Source organism: Sciurus carolinensis, chromosome 10, assembly GCF_902686445.1.
Source record: "Sciurus carolinensis chromosome 10, mSciCar1.2, whole genome shotgun sequence".
In the NCBI taxonomy this organism is placed as follows: Eukaryota; Metazoa; Chordata; class Mammalia; order Rodentia; family Sciuridae; genus Sciurus; species Sciurus carolinensis.
Window position 1 is genome coordinate 131,461,033 of NC_062222.1, and position 19,003 is coordinate 131,480,035.

Here is a 19,003-nt window from a genome sequence, read left to right on the forward strand (position 1 = left end):
GAGATAAAGGAAGAGGCTAAGTTTAAACAGGACCATTAAAGTGGACCCTGATTCTATCTGACTCGTGCCCTTATGAGAGGAGGAAATTCGTACACACAGAGAAAAACCCAGGGATGGGCTGACACAGAGGGAAGACCTGGGGACACAGTGAGAGGACAGCTCTCTGCAAGGCAGGGAGAGAGGCTCGGGAAGCCAGACCAGCTGCCTCCTGGGTCTTGCCACCTCCAGAACTCTGAGCAGCTTAGCTGTTGTTTCAGCCACGCCCACCTGAAGTCTTCTGCTATGGCAGCCCAGAAACCAAAGCAAGAGCCAGTACTTCCTAAATGCTCGCTCATCCTTAGCTGTGGCTGTCAGTATGGTTCTGGCTTCCTCTAAACCTGTGCCAGGCAGGACAGCAGGCACGGCCTTGCATATGCTGAGCACTTGCAACATGGTCAATCAAAGTGAGATGCACCTTAAGTGCAAGATACACACAGGATTTCAAGGAATTAACATAAAAAGTGCGTACATATACACATCTCCTTGGAAATTCTTCATTTTGATTGCTGTTAAAACTGTGATATTTTTGGATATACCCAGTCAAATCAGATGCGTTATTAAAATGAATTCCACATATTTCTTCTTTCCTTTTTAACAGGTTAACGCATGGCTAGTGCCATATTTCTTGTGAACGGGGCTGCTCTCAAGCCTTCAACTGGAAGTGATGATCACAACCCCTTCTTGCCTTTGAAACCACCACTTGGACAAACCTCCTTCTAGAGTCAAGGCATAGTGAAGAGAGACTAAACGCTAAAGCCCAAGGAGCCTGGAGCTGCAACCCACTCCAGCACTGGCCAGGCCTACAACCTGGAACGAAGCTTCTCTGAGCCTCTGGGTTCCTTCCTTGCAAAATTGAGAGCAATGAACACTAATAAAAGGCAGTGACAATCAAAAATCACTTAGCATTGTCTTCTGCACACAGTAGGTGTGTATTACAGACTGCAAGTTTGTATTGCCCTAAAATCCTCTGTTGAACTCCCAACCTCAATGTGATGGTATTTGGAGGTATTCCTTTGGGAGGTGATTAAGTTTATGGGGTAATGCCCCAAGGACAGGATTAACCCTTATAAAAGACCCAGAGAGCTCACTCGCATCCAATGCCATATGAGATTAGTGAAAAGGTTCCATCTATAAATCAAGAAGCAGCTCTTCCTGGACACTAAATCTGCCAGTACCTTGACCTTGGACTTCTCACAATCATAAGGGATAATCTATCATTTATAAACCTCCCATTCTGGAGTTTTTTGTTATAGCAGCCTGAACAGGCCACTGCAGTGCACAATAAATGTTGGCTCCTATTGCAGACCTCCTGAGACACAAAAGGCCATCCTCTGTATGGATGCAGCAGGTGTAGCCTCCCCAAGGTGACCTCCAACAAAAGGAGAGCCCCAGGAGGGAGCCACCTCCCAGGAGGGCAGAGCATCAGAGTCTGAGTTCAGGTGATTCTGGCTTTCAGAGATGCACTTCCTTGTCCTTTTCTCAAAATCCCAACATCTTTCAAGGCCTGGTTAAGGTTCTGCTTCCTGGATAAAACTTCCACTGGAAATCATGTGCTCTTTCTCTACAACATCCGAGAGACCTGGAAATGGAATCCAGACACACACGCACCCAGTTTGCTCTCCCTATGTTGCTGAGCACAGGGCCTGAAAGATAAAATCTTAGTGAAATGAAGCAAAGAGAATATCAAGCTGCAGCCTGGAGTAGAGATGGGGAAATGCAAAGGCACTGTCTACTTAGGAAATGGCTTTATGTTTGAACACTTGGCAAAATATGAAAGGAAACCCTACCACTTGGATTTCAAATCTTATTGTGTTCACAGGGATAGAATTCTACCAACTCTTTCAGGAGACACATCCTCAGGCACGAGAGGGGAAAGGTTCCTCCAGTGCCCCAGACCCTCAGCTCTTCCTGAGTGAAAAGGAGATGAACTAGTCTTAGAAAGAAACCATGGTGTGGGCCATAGCCCGGGTAGTCTCTGCAGAGCACAAGATTCACAGTTGAAGGTCTTCAAATAACAATTCAAATGAAAAACTGAAAAAACTCTGCCAAAACAAGTTGCAAACATCTAAAATTCAGAATGTACTGCCTAAAACATAATTGTACTGAGGACCCAGCCACAACGTGGGTGGGCACTGTGCTCCACGGATGAGAGCTAGACCCATAACCATATGGCCTGCACTCAAATCTCAGCCCCGTCACTTCCTTAGTGTGCAACCCTGGACAGTTTACTTAACCTTTTTAAGCCTCAGTTTCCTCTCATCCAAAAGAAAAGTAGTCTTGTAAGTCAACATTAATGAAGTCCTTACCATGTGCTGAACATGGCTACACAGGCTTCCCATGTAGCATGTTACAGGATTGAACAGGTGAGCACAAATGGAGCTCTTGGTTCAAGACTTGGCTACTGAGGTCTGAATGTTTTGTCCCCCTGGAATCCATACGTAGAAATTCTAGTCAGTATTAGAAGTATTAGAAGTTGGGGGCTTGATGTATGATTAGATCATGGGACCAATCTCATGAACTGTATCGGTGCCTTTATAAAAGGGGACAAAGGGAGACCCCTTACCTTTCTACCAGTTGAGAACACAGAATGGAGTCACTCTATAAACCAGAGAGCAGACCCTCACCAGACCCTGAATCAGCCAACACCATGAACTCCCAGCCTTCTGAACTTTAAAAAATAATTTTTTGGTTTTATAATCTACTCAATTTGTGATACTTTCATAGCAGCTCAAATGGACTAAGACAGAATTGGTACTAAGAAATGTGAATGCTGCTGTAATAAATACCTGAAAACATGGATGGAACTGGGCAATGGGAACAGGCTGGAAGTTTCAGGCTAGGAGAAGTTTACATTGCTATGAACAGATTGCTGTCATAAGTGATTTTCTTGAGGACCCAGGATGAAAAGAGGAAAGTTATAGAGAGAGCCTCAATCTTCTTAGGGAATAATTAAGTGGCCATGAACAGAATGTTGGTAGAAATATGGATGTTAAAGGCCATTCTGATGAGGTTTCAAACAGAAATGAAGAACCTATTACTGGAAACTAGAGGAAAGGCCGCCCTTCGTATCAAGTGGCAATGAATTTAACTGAGTTGGGTTCGTGTCCTACAATTTTGTAGAAGGTGGAGCTTACAAATAATGAACAAGGATATTTGACAGAAGAAATATTTAGGTAGTGTTGAATGTGCAGCTTAGCTTCTCTTAACTTATTATAGTAAAATATGAGAAGAGAAAAATGACTTAAAGACAGAATTTTTAATCAAAAGAAAAGCAGAACTTAAAGGTTTGGGAATGTCACAACCTGTCCACACTGAAAAAAAGAAAAGTATATTCAGGAGAGAACAAAGTGCAGGTCAAGCAACCTTTAGATAAAAAAATTAATTTGAATCACCAGGATCAATTGTCCGAGACAATGAAGAGTGACCCAACGGTATTTGAAGGATCATCAGGGCTGTGCCCTTCTGAAAGCCAGAGTTCCAAGGCCTGGAGGGCAAAGCAGTTTTGAAGACAGGGACACAGATACCCATGGAAACTTAGCACTAGCTACCTGGCACCTCCTCGATGCCCTGCTTCCCACATTCAAGGGCAGCCCTCCTCAGTCACCCAGGATGGCTCCAACCAGGCTCAAGTGCAGCATGGGCCATGTGGCACACCTCCAGAAGGCACAGATGACGAACCTCAGAGCAGTGTTGAGGTGCCATCTTTGCCATCACAGAGTGCGTGGGTCATGGGTGCTTGGCTACTTCCACCTGGACTTACTTAGAAGAATGGACTTGCCCAGGTCCTCGGGCACTGACCCAGGCAGTCGGCTGCTGTGTGCATGAGGTCACTGCAGAGCCCCCACAGGACAATGCTCAGCACAGCCATAGAGGCAGGACTTCCGAGCCACTATGTTATGGACCTTGAGCAAAAGATTATTCTGAAGTCCGAAGGCTTTGGACTAGTTCAGGACCTGGGGCTCCTTTCTTCTTCCCCGTTTCTTTTGGGATAAGAACATCTGCTTTATGCCATCCCACCATTGTATTTTGAAATCCCATAACTTGTTTGATTTTATAGGTTCACAACTAGAGGGAAATTTGTCTCAGAGTGAATCATATCATGACTCTCACCCATATCCAATATCTAAATATCATATTTAGATGAGACTTTGAACTAAACTTTAAAGTTGATGCTGGGATTAGTGAAGACTTTGGGGACTATTCGGTATTTTGTATGTGAGAAAGGTATAAACTTGGGGGAACCCAGGGCAGATTGCTATGATTTGAAGATTTGTGTTCTCCTAAAATTCTTATGTTAAAAGCTTGGTCACCCCCAACAAAGTGAATGGTATTAGAAATAGGTGCCCTTGAGAGTGATTAACCATTGAGAATAGAGCTCTTACTAGAGAGATTAATGCCTTTATTAAAGGGGTCCAAGAGTGACCTTTCATCTCTTTCATCATGTGAGCATGTGATGAGAAGATTCCATCAGAGAACAGTCCCCCACCAGAGACCAAATCAGTCGGCTCCTTGATCTTAAACTTCCCAACATCCAGATCATGAGAAATAAGTTTCTATTGTTCATAAGCCACTCAGACCAGTGTTTTGTTATAGCAGCCAGAAGAGACCAAGACACTGGTACAGGGTAAATTATAACATTAGATGGTTGTTAGGATGGCAATTATTTTCCTAGTTAAGAAAGACATTCCTATAGCCTACAGTCAAATGATGTACAGGTCTTTCATATGAAAAACTCCAGTACTAGCTTAGTCTCGAGTGGCTATATGACTTTGGCTAGACATCTGATGCAGCTCCGCCTTTGTTTCTCTGACTTCTCAATCGTGCATAAAAATCTCCATTTTACAAGGTCGTTGGAGAACCAGGTGGAGATTGGAGGTTAAAGGCTGTGAAACTTACTGTGCTGTTTGCATAGCTGAGATTATTTTCATTTCTGCCGCCACCACTGGGTCACTTTCCGCCCCATTCCCATAGTAAGCAGCATAACAGTGTTTAAGGGAACATAAGAGATAACCAGCCTACCCCTCCATGGGTGAATTCATAGTGGCAAGTTGAAATCCCTTGTGCTGTCATCTGGAGATCTGAGTCTGTGTCCTTCAAATTCAGAGAACACCCACAAACCACATCCAAGAAAGGTCAACAGGGAAGAATGCATTTAACTAACCTGTCTGTCACTTCCGGGAGTTGTCACATCACTCTGGTTACAAGAAGGGCACCTAATGAGCAAGATGGTGGCCTTCACCAAACAACAGGCGACATGGAGAAGGGAGCATGGATTTTAGAGGTACTCAGGAAATGTATACCCCTTGTCCCTACTTTAAAGTCACATCCCACAGGAACCATATTGACTATATTATTATACCTTGTGCACATACAAATGCTTATCAATGAACCTCATTATGTACAATTATAATGCATCAATAAAAAATATGGAAAAAAGCCACTTTCCACGCATGTCTTTCTTGACCATACTGTCTAAAATAGCTCATCCCTCCCCATTACTTTCTAGCTCTGTACCTCAGTTTTCCTTTATAAAAGATAATAATTAGACCTATCTTTAGGATGGTGACAAGGAATAGATATAGAGGCAAATGTTTAAAACTGTGTAACATAGTACTTAATAGGTAATAGCTTTTATTAATATTAGTATTATCATTTATGTTATCTAATCACTATTTCATTCTACCACACTTGATATCTAGAAAGTATTGTCTTGATTATCTATTGACATGATTATTATCTGATGTCCCCACTAGATCTTAGCATAAAATGCCTATGTTATCTTCCCACTAAGTACTTCATAAATACAAGTTGAATGAATGAATATGAATGATTTAATGAGTCAATATCTTAATAAGTAAATAGACAACCAAGACAATCACTTTTTGCCCATATGGCTCTATTCCAAGAACATATGTAGGAGGTAACTTCTAATATGAATTTGAGGAATGAAGAAATCTTGACACTGAAAAAATTCAGTGACTTGACTACACAGGGTGAAGGTAAACTGGCGACTAATGCTTATCGTACCCTGATTCTGCACCAACCCTCATCCAAGATCTATTGATTTGTCCAGGCTGCTCATTCGTTTCACAAATATGCGTTAAATCCCTGCTCTGGGTCATTTGCTGGGCTCCACAGTCCCACCCAAAGATGAGCTGTCCTTAACCGCGTATTAAACCCCACTTTCGCGATCCCGTCGTACCCACAGGAAAGCAAGACTCAGAGCAGGCATCCCAGTGAGGCGGAGGCAGAAGGCTGCGGCTCCCCAAGGGCAGGCCCTGAGTGAGGCTCAGTCCTTTCTCCTTCGGACTGATTTCCTCAAGGCTGACCGTCCAGGCCAGAATTAAATTGTCACGGGACCAGGGCTTCTGGATCCAGTGTTGCCAGTTTGCAAGTTCAGCAGGCAGCTCTGCTGGTCCCAGCATGGGTGTTGAAAATCAGCACAACTGGGATGCATTGTCCCACCTTGCCATTCACTTCCTAGCCATAATCACATTTGTTCAGGCTTGATGCTGACCTACCTGCTTCATGCCACATTCTTCAGCAAAACCCTGCTGCTGCACTTACTGGGGGAACCAGCCAGCTCTTGCCCTGGCTGCTGCAACAAGCACGAAAACTGAGGCTTAGAGGATTTCCCCCTCCTCATTATCTCTGAGCCCTTCTTTTGGACAAAAGTTTGTTTCCCTCCTTCCCTATTCCTGTTCCTTCCTTCCCTCCAAGATAACCTGAATATTTACAGGCCTCAGCAGCTTGACCTCTGGGCCAACGTGCTGCTCTGCTCCCCTCCCGCCCCACCAGGACACACAAATGCACTTCCATACATGTGTTCTCACACCCACACACACGCATGTGCACACACATGCACACATAGAATGTGAGCTCACAAGACACTGTGTGACCTCAGGCCAGTCACATCCCTCTCAACCTCCTATTGTACAATTCCAATTTTCCCTTAGTTCCCAAATGCTGCTGTTAGAATTAAAAGATGCCTGAGATGAAAGACATATTTAGAAACAATCACCCACAATATTCCCATATTCCAATCATTTTGGTGCTACCTTCACCCCTCTTGCCACATTTACATACCACTATCCTATCATTCATTCAACTATTATCCTTTGAACTGATCTCTTTTTTTTTTAACTAAAATTCATGTATTTAAATGAGACACTTTATCACTACCATAAACAGACAACCATAATGCTTTAGCATAAATGTAGTCATAGCTAAAGACAAATAAAACAATCTAGGAAAGTTCTAGCAGGAACTTCAGGCTGCCAGAAGAGCCCCACTGGCTGCTTGCTCTTCCCTGTTGAAATGACAGACGGTCTTCGCTTTGACACAGCAAGTGTTAAAAGGTGCTGAAGTCACAGTCACGCTAGTACCGAAGGAGACTGGCTCCTTGCTCCACTCAGAATCAGAGAGAGCCAGGCTCTCTCCCCAAGGGTGTTGATGTTATTTGAAACAGAAAGGAGGTGTCACCCAAGTTCACTCCTGAGAACTCTGCTTTGATACAGCGTGGTCATCATGGTGCTCTAGGTTCATTGTTCTGATCAGTCCATCCAGGGCTCCCAAACTGCCACCACCTGAGTCTCATCAGTACTTCCCCGGAGGCAGCTCCAGGAGGTTGGGGTAGGAAAGCTCAGACACACACCCACGAGCACAAAATGCTCTCAAATAATGTTTTGAACAGCACAGTGCTTTCCTTGGCACTTCCCCAAGTCCATAGCTCTAGGAATCTCTGACCTTGGGCAGTTCCACGTTACTCCCTTTCCTAAAGGAACTGCTGCCCTTGTGTAACAGAAGGCAGTTTCCATTGAGCATTTGGGGAGCTCTAGCTGGTTTTCCTGTCTTCCTTTTCCTTCTCTATCGAAGCTTTGTAGATCAGAGAGCAGGTGGGACACCCTTGTGTGAAAGCCGGTACAGAGTCTGCTGGAGGAAGACAGACAGGGGACTGACCCACAAGAGAGGCATTGCCTTTTGCTTCCTTAGTAGTGTGTAGGGATAAAATATTTAAATATTTCAGCTTTGAACATGATCTGCCTTTCCATTTCCATTCTACAATTTTCCAGCAAGATAAAGTTGGGCAAGTGGCTCAGCCCCTCTGAGTTTTAATCCTCTCCTTAACAAAATGGCTCTAGTGACCCTCATGGTGTGTTAGGATGTAAGAAGCTGTAGCAGGCACAGTGCCAGGCACATAGATAAGCAATCACCCAGCACCCAGCCTCCTCCCTTTTTACCTTTTCCTTTCTTTTTTTTTTTTTTTTTAACTTTGGCACCCTCCACAGAGGTCCAAAATCAATCCTCTTTTTATTTGTTTGATTGTTTGTTTTGCCTTCCAAATCCTGAGTCTTATCTGCACAATGAAAAAATAAGCTGTGAATTTCCATAATTTAAGTTTTGTTTTCTGTGACTTGATTATGGCAAGTGCTGTATGGGAGCTGAGTGGAATGATAAGGAGGGACAGAAAGAAGAGGGAAGAAGGACTTTACACCAGCAAACCCAACAATCAGCCCCTTTTGAATAATCATTAGCAGCCTGCTGGAAGCTCCAAGTCCCCTCAAGATTTGGGGGATGAGAGGGTAACAACATGAATCTAGCAAATGTGGTGCATTTTGTGCATAGATTTGAATTAAAGAATTCTAGGTCCATTTTGCATACCAAGTTGGGGAGTTGGAGAAAAGTGCAAAGAAAAACAGAGAAACACCTCCCCCTGCTGCCTGGATGGCAAATAGCAGAATAGAAGAAAAAAGAAAAAAAAAATTCCATGATCCTCTGAAAACACTCACCCCCACCCCTAATGTTTGCAAAGGATTCACCAGGTGCAGACATTTGAATGTTGTGCAATGCATTTTCCCATGCAAAGCTGCCTTCAAAGGTTGTAAGAATAATGGTAGGGCATTATTACAATGATTATGTTCTTCACTGGGCATTTCATCATTTATGTCTTTATTTGAACAAGAAATACATTGATGGGATTTTTTTAAATCAAAATGATATAGAAGGTATGAATCAAAAGATCTTGTTTTGCCCTCCTTTTCCATATCCAGATACTTTTATGACATTAGTATGCAAACCCAAGCAAATGTTAACTATGTAGTCTCCCCGTATACAATACTTACATAGGACTGTTCTTTATATTACTCTTGTCACTTAACAACATAACTCAGAGATCTTTTCCATTTCAGTACAGAGTAATCATCCTTACTTTTTATTTTCTGAGCTTGTTGCATGGGAAAAGAACATATCTTCCATTGCAAAGCCATGTGAGTTGTTTAAATTATTGCAAAAAGTGAGTGACTTACACATCTTGAGTAGAAGTGCCCCCCTTGGGCATACGTTACCCACAGACCAATGCTGCCTATAACCCCTGCCTAAGTCTTTTTCTGGTGTCCATTTTGATCAGAACCTCTGACCTTGGTACCCACTGTGCTCTATAGCAGAACAGAACTTTGACGTCACTTGAGAGAACTGTGCACGAATTAAAAGGGCTGAATGTCACCAAGATTTCTATTAAGAAGCCCATAGTGAATGAAAAAGCATGCTTTTTCAGTTGAAATGTTCCTATAAAGGGCAAAATGGAAAATACAAACACACTGGTTTTGCTGGCTGGTTGCCACAGCCTTGGCACCTCGTGGCGATGGCAGTCCTGCCAGCCAGCCATGGAAGCCTGGTTTGGCTTGCTGTATTTGAAAGAGTCAGAAAACTGTCTTCCAATGGAGGTAGTGAGCTGGCAAGACTGTCAAGGTCAAAGAAAAATCCAATTATACACAGCAAACACCAACTGTACAATTAAATTACACCAGTCAGGAAAACATTTGATCTTCTGCAACTATCTTTTCCAGAAAATTCACCCTCAGATCAATCTGAGCCACTCATCAGCATCCAGCTGACTAGCTCCTTCAGTCACCCAGCATCCTGCAACATGTCTGCAACTGACGGGTCCTTGCCACCCACATCCTTTTGATCTGTCCCAGAGGTCATCTGTAGCTTCAGTGGGCAGTTCCTGGACACACAGACATGTTACCAGCAAGACCTACTTCTCTCTTCCTGGGGGGCTTTTTCCGGCCTCGGAAGTATGTTCTGCACATGCAGGGCAGGACAGAAGTGCCAGGGGTTTATCCCCAAGAACAGCCCTCAAACAATGAGCTCCTTCTGTTTGCCCCTGCTAGGGCAAGGCTAAAGGGTGTGGCATGCAGACTTTCAGAGGAACTCTGGTGGGTCTGAGCCCTAAGTGTGCACAGTGGAGAACACCCATTAGCATACTGCTTGTTGGATCCTCTCCCCTCCTTTTTTTATCCTCTTCCTGGTATGGTCTCTTAACAACAATTTTGGTTCTCAGAAGAGAGAGATCTCATAGTAAGGTAACAGGAGTTTAGAATAAAAAAAAAACATTAACCATGATAAAGGGTAGCAGCAAAATATAAAGACAGTCTAGAAAGCACCCTGAAGGTGAGGAAGGGCACCCAGCAAAAAGCTGACTTGAGAAGGACCCAGCCCTCTAGGGGAAGGTGTGGTTCTGCCCACTGGATAGCAGAGAAGCTGCTTTGGACCTGCCGCACGCGGCCTGGAATCACGGAAAGCAGGCAGCCTCCCGAGTGCAGGCGAGGATGCGATCAGGATGAGATCCTGGAGAAGGTCGGAGCACGAGGCCTTCCGAGAGCGCTGGACGCAGGATGCTGTAGGAACCCACTCTAGAAGCGACCCGTTATTCCGAAAGCAGCTGTGCACTGGGCACACAGAACCTGCAGAGGGAGGCCCGCACCCACCGGAGTGCAGCAGGGACTGCAGGCAAAATCAGCCACCAGAGGCTGTGGCGCGTAGGGAGTCCGCGCACTGGGAAGCGCAGCAGCCCTTCAGGGAGCGCAAGCTGCCCTGGGGGCTCTGCTTTCCACGTCAGGGGGCGAAGGGGACGCACAAAGGTTATTAGCAGACCGAGGCTGCTCTGTCACCGAAAGAGGAATCCTCACGGACTCACACCTCCGAGCCCCGGCGCGTGCAGAAGCAGCGGGGACCTTGCTCGGGTGCAGTGTCCTCCAGCGCCCTCTACTGAGAAAGCTTAACATAGAGCTCACTTCAAAGCAGTAAGTCTAAAAGGAATCCTTTTGTTTGCCACAGAGCATATATTGAAGGGTACATTCAGAGCTGAGACCAAAAATTGATAGCAATTACCGAATAGACCACTGTCACACAAATCTTAGTCTCAAGAGTCAGCTTTTGGAAGACCCCAAATCAAAGCAACACCTATCAGACCTGATTTCAGTCTGAGCTCTGCCTGACCTAAAGAAAGGGCTTCAACAGTCCTGAGTCCTCACTTTCTCACCTGTAAAATGCAGGTGATAGGTAACAAATAAAACATGCCTCGTAGGATGTTGAGAGAATGGGGGGCGGGAATAACCATACAAAAGACATCTGGTACAAAATAAAAACTCAAAATGGGCCATCTTCTTTCATCCTTTGGGAACCAAATTGCAGCCACATAGTTTCTTCTTCCCTTTCTTAGGTAAGAGTCAAATTGCCAAGTTGACTAGAATGGTCTACCCAAGACATTGTATCCTTGAGGGTAGCCCAGGGTCAGCAGGAGGAGGAGCTCCTTGGTGGGACACTTTGTCCTGGAAAGGGACTGAAAAGTTGGAAATAAAGAATGAAGATCAAGAAGTGCTTCTGTTCAGAGAAAAATTCAAGAGGCCTTGTCCAAGATCATGATACAGAACTTCCTCTTGGCACTCAAGTAAGTGGGCTTAAAGGTTAACATACAGTGTGATAGCACTATCATTCACTGAGAGCTCTCTGTCAGGATCTCAGTCATATTCTCTCAACTCTAAGACAAAATAACTCTAAGATAAATGCTATTTTTTAATCTTCATTTTGCAAATGAGAGGGCAGAAGTTTAGAAAGAGGAAACGATCTGTACAAGGTCAAAGTCAGAATTTGAAACTATGTCTACATGACTCCAAACCCTGGCTCCAATTGCAAATAAGAATCCTGGTTTAGACTGAGAATTCAGGAGCTTGTTGCTATGGTCCACACATTACCTCTAAATCCCCCTGTGTTCTAGGGAGTAATTCTTCCTTACGGGAGGTAGTGAGTCTCTCCTTCATAGAATGAGAATTGAGTGGTACCAACCTCAAGGATGTTTTGGCAATGTGTGGGTATCTTGGGCTCCATGACAAGGGGGCACTCGCTGGCATTTCACGGGTGAGGACAAAACAGGGTAAATACCTTGTGACAATAAAGCCTGGAGCTATCCACCCCATGAAGACTAGGCTTCATGTCCATGTGTCCCACAGGATATTTACCTAGTCAAAAAATTTCTCAGAACCTAGATTCCAGCTCCTTTTTACATCTCAACACAGAGCATTTTTATATAATTTCTTTGCTTTGTTTTGTGTTTTTTGTTGTTTTTTTTTTTTTTTCCTCCTGTGCCTCACACATGCCAGACAAGCACTTTAGCACTGAGCGACATCCACGGTTCTATATAGATTTAATATAATGAATTTTCCAGAGTCAATTAAGGGGAGATTGTATGTAAGGAGAAATCTTACCAAGAGTTGGTCACCATTTAGGAAATGCAATACATGATATAAGTTGGCAGAACATGTCAATGCTTTCTCCATGTTTGTGTCTACCCTGTGAATAGGTACAAATATCTGTGTGTTTCATGGGGTCTTTAAATGTAGTAGAAGGCATTTGTATGTTGAAATATTCATTGCCTTACTGTAAATTACTTTATTTTCATATTTTCCCTGGAAGAATGACAAAGACATCATATTGACTTTTTAAAAAATATATCTGTAGACAAATTATGTGATCTGTGAACTTCATTGCAAGACATTTCAAGAGGCATTATAAAATATTTATTTTAAAGGGGGAACTCTGGGCACAGGGAGAGAGGTTCTGACCTCTTGTTCACTGAAACTTGACAACCCCAATAGGAAGCCAAAACCAATATGCACATTCTGCAAATATATTCCGTTACTCCCAAATGACTTATTAGCACTGACTCTGAGCCAGGTACTGCCAAGGGTTCTGGGACAGAGGAGAGAATATGAGGAACGGAGTCCCTCACTTTGTGCAGTTTCTCCTGGACAAAGATTTATGTCTTAGTCCACCCCTGCTGCTACACACACACACACACACACACACACACACAATCATAGATTAGTAATGTGTCAACAACAGACATTGGCTGCTCACAGTTCTGGAGGGTGGGAAGTCCAAGGTCAGGCACCAGATTTGGTATTCGGTGAGGGCTCGTCCTCACTGATGGCCCTTTCTACGCGTCCTCCCATGGCAGAAGGAACAAGAAGCTTCACTCATGCGTGCTTTACTTGAAGCAGATTTAATATATACAGTCAAGAGACAATAGACACATGGAATTCGTGCCACCCCATTCCCCAATGCTCAGGAAAACTGCCATGGGAGGTAGAGTCTCCACTGTGTGTGTCTCACTAGCAGCAGCTGAGGGAGCCGGAGAGGAGCCCTGGATTGTGTTGAACAAACAAGCCAGACACAAGAAACACGGAGCTGAGTCACCAAAGAGTGTCGAAGTCCATTTCAAGCTGCTCTAACAGAATCCACAGACTGTACACTGTAGAAAGAAAATTGATTCCTGTCTCACAGTTCTGGAGACTGAGATGTCTTGAATCAAGAAGATGGCACATAGCAAGAACCTTCTTGCTGTTCTTCCTAGGGCAGAAGGCAAGAGGGCGAAGGTGGAGAGAGAGGGGGGAGGCAGATAAATTCATCCTTTTACCAAGAGCCCACTCCTACCATAACTAATCTGCCCTGTGATAACAGCATTAATCCATTAGTATCACCTCTTTTTTTTAATTCATTATTATTGTAAACAAATGGGATACATCTTGTTTCTCTGTTTGTACATGAAGTAGAGGCATACCATTTGTGTAATCATATATTTACCCTAGGTAATAGTTTTTGATTCACTCTGTTATTCCCCCCCACCCCTCCCACCTCTCTTATCCCTCTATAGAGTCCCTCCTTCCTCCATTCTTGCCCCCTTCCCACCCTCTATATGTGTCATCAACCCCTTATCAGTGAGATCATTCATCCTTTGGTTTTTTGAGATTGGCTTATCTCACTTAGCATAATATTCTCCAACTGCATCTATTTGCCTGCAAATGCCATAATTTTATTATTCTATATGGCTGAGTAATATTCCATTGTACATATAGACCACGGTTTCTTTATCCATTCATCAATTGAGGGGCATCTAGGTTGGTTCCACAATCTGGCTATTGTGAATTGAGCAGCTATGAACATTGATATGGCTGTATCTCTGTAGTATGCTAATTTTAAGTCCTCTGGGTATAGGCCGAGGAGTGGGATAGTTGGGTCAAATAGTGGTTCCATTCCAAGTTTTCTAATGAATCTCCATACTGCTTTCCAGAGTGGTTGCACTAATTTGCAGCCCCACCAGCAATGTATGAGTGTACCTTTTTCCCCACATCCTCGCCAACACCTATTGTTGCTTGTATTCTTGATAATCACCATTCTAATGGGGGTGAGATGGAATCTTAGTGTAGTTTTGATTTGCATTTCTCTTATTACTAAAGATGTTGAACATTTTTTCATATATCTGTTGATTGCTTGTAGATCTTCTTCTGTGAAGTGTCTTCATATCCTTAGCCCATTGGTTAATTGGGTTATTTGTATTCTTCGTGTACAGTTTTTTGAGTTTTTTATATATTCTGGAAATTAGTGCTCTATCTGAAGTATGAGTGGCAAAGATTTTCTCCTACTGTTTAGGCTCTCTCTTCACATTGCTGATAGTTTCCTTTGCTGAGAGAAAGATAGTTAGTTTGAATCTGTCCCAGTTATTGATTCTTGCTTTTATTTCTTGTGCTATGGGAGTCCTGTTAAGGAAGTCTGATCCTAAGCCAAAAAGTTGAAGATTTGGACCTACTTTTTCTTCTATAAAATGCAGGGTGTCTGGTCTTATTTCAAGGTCCTTGATCCATTGTGAGTTGATTTTTGTGCAAGGTGAGAGATAGGGGTTTAGTTTCATTCTGCTGCATATGAATTTCCAGTTTTCCCATCACCATTTGTTTAAGAGGCTATCTTTTTTCCATTGCATATTTTTGGCCCCTTTGTCTAGTATGAGAAAAATGTATTTATTTGGGTTTGTGTCCATGTCCTATATTCTGTACCATTGATCTACCTGTCTATTTTGGTGCCAATACCATGCCATTTTTGTTACTATTGCTTTGTAGTATAGTTGAAGTTCTGGTATTGCAATACCCCCTGCTTCACTCTTCCTGCTAAGGATTGCTTTAGTTATTCTGGGTTTCTTTTTCTTCCAGATGAATTTCATGATTGCTTGCTCTATTTCTGTAAGGTACATCTTTGGGATTTTAATTGGAATTGCATTGAATCTGTATAGCACTTTTGGTAGTATGGCCATTTTGACAATATTAGTTCTGCCTATCCAAGAACATGGGAGATCTTTCCATCTTCTAAGGTTTTCTTTAGTTTCTTTCTTTAGTGTTCTGTAGTTCTCATTGTAGAGGTCTTTCACCTCCTTTGTTAGATTGATTCCCAAGAATTTTATTTTTTTCGAAGCTATTGTGAATAGGGTAGTTTTCCTAACTTCTCTTTCTGAGGATTCATCACTTATGTATAAAAATGCATTGGAATTATGAGCATTAATCTTATATCCTGCTACTTTACTGAATTCACTTATGAGTTCTAAAAGTTTTCTGGTGAAATTTTCTGGTTCCTCTAAATATATAATCATGTCATTAGCAAATAGGGATAGTTTTAGTTCTTCTCTTCCTTTTCGTATCCCTTTAATTTCCTTGGTCTGTCTAATTGCTCTGGCTAGAGTTTCAAGGATGATGTTGAATAGAAGTGGTGAAAGAGGGCATCCCTGCCTTGTTCCAGTTTTTAGGGGGAATGCTTCCAGTTTTTCACCATTTAGAATGATATTGGCCATGGGTTTAGCATAGATGGCTTTTACAATGTTAAGGAATGTTCCCACTATCCCTATTTTTTCTGGTGTTTTGAGCATGAAGGGATGCTGTATTTTATCAAATGCTTTTTCTGCATCTATCAAAATAATCATGTGATTCTTGACTTTAAGTCTATTGATATGGTGAATTACATTTATTGATTTCCGGATGTTGAACCAACCTTGCATACCTGGGATAAAACCCACTCGATCGTGGTGCACTATCTTTTTAAATATATTTTGGATGCGATTTGCTAAGATTTTGTTGAGAATTTTTGCATCAATGTTCATTAAGGATATTGGTCTGAAATTTTCTTTCCTCGATGTGTCTCTGTCTGGTTTAGGTATCAGGGTGATATTGGCTTCATAAAATGAGTTTGGGAGGGTTCCTTCCTCTTCTGGTTCATGAAATACTTTGAGAAGTATTGGAATGAGCTCTTCTTTAAAGGTTTGGTACAACTCGGCTGAGAACCCATCTGGTCCCGGACTTTTCTTTTTTGGTAGACTTTTGATGACTTCTTCTATTTCATTACTTGAAATTGATCTATTTAAATTGTGTATGTCCTCCTGGTTCAGTTTAGGTAATTCATATGTCTCTAGAAACCAGATATCTTCGAGATTTTCTATTTTGTTGGAGTATAGATTTTCAAAATAGCTTCTAATTATGTTTTGTATTTCAATCGTGTCTGTTGTGATATTTCCTTGTTCATTCCGAATTTTAGTAATTTGGGTTTTCTCTCTTCTTCTCTTTGTTAGTTTGGCTAAAGGTTTATCAATTTTGTTTATTTTTTCAAAGAACCAACTATTTATTTTGTCAGTTTTTTCAATTGTTTCTTTTGTTTCAGTTTCATTGATTTCAGCTCTGATTTTAACTATTTCCTGTCTTCTACTACTTTTGGTGTTGCTCTGTTCTTCTTTTTCTAGGGCTTTGAGCTGTAGTGTTAGGTGATTTATTTGTTGATTTTTTTCTTCTTTCATTGAATGCACTCCATGAAATAAATTTTCCTCTAAGAACTGCTTTTATAGTGTCCCAGATATTTTGATATGTTGTTTCTTTGTTCTCATTTACCTCTAATAATTTTTTAATTTCCTTCCTGATATCTTCTGTTATCCATTCATCATACAATAGTGTATTATTTAATCTCCAGGTGTTGGAGTAGTTTCTGGTTTTTACTCTGTCATTTATTTCTAATTTCAATCCATTATGATCTGATGAAATATAAGGTATTATCTCTATCTTCTTGTATTTGCTAATAGTAGCTTTGTGGCATAATATATGGTCTATTTTAGAGAAGGATCCATGTGCTGCTGAGAAGAAAGTGTATTCGCTCTTTATTGGATGGTATATTCTATAAATGTCCATTAAGTCTAAATTATTGATTGTATTATTGAGATCTATGGTTTCTTTCTTCAATTTTTGTTTGGAGGATCTGTCCAGTGGTGAGAGAGGTGTGTTAAAATCACCTAGTATTATTGTGTTGTGGTCTATTTGATTTCTGGCATTGAGAAGGATTTGTTTGACGTATATGGATGAGCCACTGTTTGGGGCACAGATATTTATGATTGTTACGTCTTGCTGATTTATGATTCCCTTAAGCAGTAAGTAATGTCCTTCTTTATCCCTTCTGACTAACTTTGGCTTGAAGTCCACATTATCTGATATGAGGATGGATACTCCGGCTTCTTTGCTGTGACCATGTGCATGGTATGTTTTTTCCCATCCTTTCACCTTTAGTCTGTGGGTATCTCTTTCTATGAGATGAGTCTCCTGCAGGCAGCAAATTGTTGGATCTTTCTTTTTAATCCAATCTGCCAGTCTATGTCTTTTGATTGATGAGTTCCAGCCATTAACATTCAGGGTTATTATTGAGATGTGATTTGTATTCCCAGTTATTTGGCTCATTTTTTTTTTTTTTGACATGACTTGATTTCTCCTTTATTTGGTTGTTCCTTTAGGGTACTTCCTCCCTTTGCTGATTTACATTGTTGTTTTTCATCTCTTCCTCATGGAATATTTTGCTGAGAATGTTCTGTAATGCCGGCTTTCTTTTTGTAAATTCTTTTAACTTTTGTTTATCATGGAAGGATTTTATTTCATCATCAAATCAGAAGGTAAGTTTTGCTGGGTATAAGATTCTTGGTTGGCATCTATTTTCTTTCAGGGCTTGAAAAATGTTGTTCCAGGCTCTTCTAGTTTTTAGGATCTGGATTGAAAAATCTGCTGATATCCGTATTGGTTTTCCCCTGAATTAATTTGATTCTTTTCTCTTGCAGCCTTTAAAATTTTCTCTTTATTTTGTATGTTAGGTATTTTCATTATAATTGTATAATCAAGCCTCTTGTACTTGATTTTCCCTTTCATTCTTCAGATTTGGGAAGTTTTCTGATATTATTTCATTGAATAGATTGTTCATTCCTTTGGTTTGTTTCTCTAAGCCTTTCTCAATCCCGATGATTCTTAAATTTGGCCTTTTCATGATATCCCATAGTTCTTGTAGATTCTATTCATGATTTCTTACCATCTTCTCTATTTGGTCAACTTTGTTTTCAAGATTAAATATTTTGTCTTCGATATCTGAGGTTCTGTCTTCCAGGTGTTCTATCCTATTGGTTATGCTTTCTATGGAGTTTTTAACTTGGTTTATTGTTTCCTTCATTTCAAAGATTTCTGTTTGGTTTTTTTTTTCAATATCTCTAACTCTTTATTGAAATGATCCTTTGCTTCCTGTATTTGCTCTTTTAACTGTTGATTGATGCAATCATTCAACGCCTACATTTGCCCTTTCATCTCATCCTTCAATGCCTGCATTTGCTCTTTCATCTCCTCATTTGCTTCTCTGATTGTTTTGATTATGTACATTCTGAACTCCCTTTCTGACATTTCTTCTGCCATGGTGTCATTGGATTTTATTGCTATACTATCTAGGTTTGTTTGGGACATTTTCTTCCCTTGTTTTCTCATATTGTTCAGGTATCTACCCCTCTAGTGGTGAA